Below are 4,119 nucleotides of genomic sequence, written 5' to 3'. Positions count from 1 at the left end.
AATGCTGTATTTTATACCAAAAGTTTAACCAAGATGATGTTTTGCATTTTTGTTTGACCATTTAATTTATTCTTGTTACTTATTGTGGATTGTCTTCAGCAATACAATGTATTCAGTTTAATACATTTCTATTATATAGAAGTTTGATTAGTATTAATTGGAGTTTAATTTTCAGCTAGTTATTACTAGAGGAGGCTGTTTATTTGGGTTATACTTGTTAGGGTTATACTTGTTATACTGGTATTACAGATTTTGTGCCTGCTGACATTAGTTCTGTAGGGTATGCTTTGTTCCATATTTTTCAAATATGACCTCCATAGCATTTTCAATATGTCAGGTTGTATCATACATGAAAGCTTAAATTAAACTTAATTATTGTCTTCTGTAGGTATCGAGTATTTCAAGGGCACAAACAATACTTCGTTTCTTCAGACGTAGGTGCAGGAAAGATGCAATGGTATACATTTCACAAGGAACTAGCTAGTGGTGTTGATGCCCACAATGGTACTTATGCTCAAGATGCCCTCAGACTTTTCTCGTAGATATATGCAATAAGCACATAAACTCTCATTAGCAGATGAAGCTAGAATTTGTAAATGGGTATAAGAAACTACCCGAACAAAAAATATGCTAGGATATCAAGTGAAGTTCTCTCTAGTTAATGGCTGGTGGGGAGTAATATATATTTCTATCCCACTACTTATCGTTCTTTCTCTGATCAGGGCCAAATTCATAATATATATGCACAATTTCATATCAAGATTTAATTGTAATAATATAAACTATATGAGACCATATTTCTGATGTGCACAATTATGAGATTAAATGATGCATTATCACGTCATACTTGACAGAGTATTGTTGGGACATCCTATTCCAGCTCTATATGTTTCTGTTTTGTGATATGGAAAGAAATATGTAATTAATTTGTTTTTCTCCCTTGTTTGGCAGGTAAAAAGGAAAGGTTGCTTAAAATATTTGATAGATGGTGTGATAATGTGGTAGATTTGCTACTTGCCAAGCACAGAGGAAGATGCAAGTCTACAACGTGACATATATGATAGGACCCCAACTTTATCCTGGGGAAAGGGTAATGTGACCTTGCTTGCAGATTCTGTCCATGCTATGCAGCCAAATTTGGGTTAAGAGGGATGCATGGCCATTGAGGTATGCTTTACTGTGTATCTAATCTTAACACACTATTGTTCATCATCACTCAAATCAAGTGATGAAGGTTAATTCTTTGTATTTCTTCTTGTTTCCTTATCGTCTGCAGACCTTATATGTTTTTTTCCTTCTGCACAGATTTTAGTCTGCCATGTACTCTTGACTATACATTGTTGTTTTATTGATGATCCACCGGTTAATAATTACTTCAATACTGAAGTTCTCTTGACCCTATTATATATTACATCTCTACAGGATGGTTATCAACTTGCATGCTTGAAAAAGCTTTGAAGAAAAGCAGTGAAGTGGGAACTCTTCCTGACATTGCAGCTTCTTTAAGAAGGTAAACCCCAGGCTATTTGCTGTATAGTCTTATAGGAACTTGAATTTAAGGGATGAGATCAATGTGTGTAAAATTATATATATAAGAAAGAAAGTTGAAAACAAAGACTTATTTGTTTGGAGGACTTAGTTGACTTGAGGAAGTTCTGACTATTAATTCATTTTTTTATTTCTTAAACAGCTATGAGACATCTAGAAAACTGCGGGTTGCGATTATTCATGGAATGACTAGAATGGCTGCAATTATGGCTTCAACTTAATTACAAGGCTTATCTGGGTGTAGGACTTGGTCCATTATCGGTAAGAACCTTTGTTAATTGCAGTACAAAATACTTATTGGCATAGAGTCTACAATCTTGATAATGCAATGGAAGTGTCTCTAAATACTCATATTGGTTGAAAAACCTTGCAGTTTTTGATGAAGTTTAGGATACCACATCCAAGAAGAGTTGGTGGGAGAGTTTTTATTGACAAGGCAATGCCCTTGAAACTGAGTTGGATCTTAGGTGGTAACAGGTAAGATATCGTCTTTGCTTAATTGGTAGTAAGATATATTCTTCTGCTGCATGGTTCGTGTCATTTTGTGTGCTTTTGCACTTTTAGGGATAATAATTGTATGATGTGCAGCATGAATGTTAGAAAACTAAGCCATCTAATTACTTGAGTTTCTCATATATAGAGAAAAAAAATCATTAAGTTGGAAATATGTGCATCATGGGATGCCTTTGATAAATATTTCAATTGATAGGAAGCATTGACAATTACTCCAAGAATTGCTGTGTCAGTTTGTTCAGGGCTAATTGCCTTTTTGGGTTTTGTTTGCAGCTCAAAACTTGAAGGAAGGCCACCAAGTTGCAGGCTTCACAGTGACTAATGAGTATTTTGTCACTAATTGGTTTCATTCTTTCAATTTGTAATTGGTCGATTGCATATTGTGATTTAGTTACTAACATTTGGACAATTTGATAGCTATTGTAGTAGACCAAAATGAAAAAGCTTAGGAGATAAATATTTTTTTTTCCAGTGACTAAAACTTTAGTGGCCTTAAGGTTTGGTCTCTGATATAAGCATGTGACTCAGACTTTAGTGACCAAATCATGTGTTTTAGTGACCAAATCTGTTAGGTTCAGTGAGGAACTTTATGGTCACTAATTCTTTCATGAGCGATTTGTGACCAAATAATCTTGGTCACTAAAACTTTTCATTTTAGTGACCAACAACCATACATTGGTCACTAAATAGAATTAGTGATTGGTCTATAGTGACCACTCAGCGACCAACAATATTTAGTCACTAATTATATTTAGTGACCAAATTGACAATTTTTAGTGACCACTGCGTTGGTCATTAATGCTAGGTTTTGTTGTAGTGTTTTTTTCCCTTAATGTAGTCAATGGCTATACCTTATTTGCCGAACATTATTAACAAAAACAGTTAGAACCCTATCTATGTTCTAGTTTCTCAAACAAGTCTCAAGTATTTTTCTTATTGTAATTCCTTGGTGGATTGGAATTACACAGAAATTCAGGATCCTCTTGTGCATTTTCCATCCATTGTCTATGAAATGGGTAGTTAAGACCATGTAATTTATGTTCTGCAACGATGTCCAAGTATCGATGGTCAAACATACACAATGATTTCCTAATTCCCTCTTCAGCCCTTCCTTCTTGGAAGCATACATGCTCAAGAAATTCTTCACCATGCCATCACCTTCCTACATGGAAGTTTCCACTTTAGAACAACTATACTACAAAAGTATTTAAAATCTGGTTTTTCTATGGCACTAAAAGGGAGCTCATCCATCACTATCATAACAGCAGAAGCTTCAATGCATGCCTCCTTACTCCAATTCCTAACTATTGGACTAGGATCAACCAGACCATTACTAGCCAAAACAGTATGCCCCTTTGCTAAGTCACCCCTCCCAGAATATCCCTTACATATCTGCTCTATGTGTTTCATCAATGAGCTAGTGCCATTACTAGTTTAATTAGCTGTAAGATGAGTAGGACAATACTCGATCACATTGTGCTCTAATGGTGTGCCCAACAACCTCCTCCTTTCCATCTACAATCTCGATAAGGGGGTGCTCTTCCTTTGTGAAATGCTCCCACACCAAAGATCGTTGCCTTGAAGTTGCTGTAGACTTGGTCCTCTTTGCAGCAGCTTCCTTCTGAGCCTTGGTGTTGGGACGTTGTGAGGTTTGGACTTGGTCTTTTTCAACAGGAGCTACAAGAATGCTCTAAACAATCTCATTTTCAACAGCAGGACTTGATTAACTTGAATCTGAACTCATGGAATCAACTGTTTGGATTTTACTTATTCAAAGAGGGATGATCTGGTTAGGGATTTTGGATAATAAGAATTGAGTTTTTTGATCGAAAAGTGATAATCGATCTGACTCGAACTTCAATCAAGAACTGAATCCTCAATTTGAATTGGGTAAGAGATTTAGGAATTCAGTGAACTAAGTAAGGGGTCGAGTTTTTTTTTTTCAAGACTGAAAGAAGAAAGAGCCGAGGTCTTCCAAAGGTAAGCCTTATATAGTTGCACATATGTATTGGTTTTTCCGGTTCTTGATAGTTAAGAACAGTAGGAACTGAAACTGAA

At 35.6% G+C, this 4,119-nt stretch overlaps 1 pseudogene; it reads left to right on the top strand.

Moving 5' to 3' along the window:
- Nucleotides 1-224: 224 nt before the first annotated feature.
- On the top strand, nucleotides 225-2,383 carry LOC112163919 (annotated as a pseudogene).
- Nucleotides 2,384-4,119: the final 1,736 nt, after the last annotated feature.

This window comes from Rosa chinensis, chromosome 5, assembly GCF_002994745.2.
Source record: "Rosa chinensis cultivar Old Blush chromosome 5, RchiOBHm-V2, whole genome shotgun sequence".
NCBI lineage: Eukaryota > Viridiplantae > Streptophyta > Magnoliopsida > Rosales > Rosaceae > Rosa > Rosa chinensis.
Note: the sequence above shows the minus strand (reverse complement) of the source record. Positions and strands in the feature narration are given on the sequence as shown.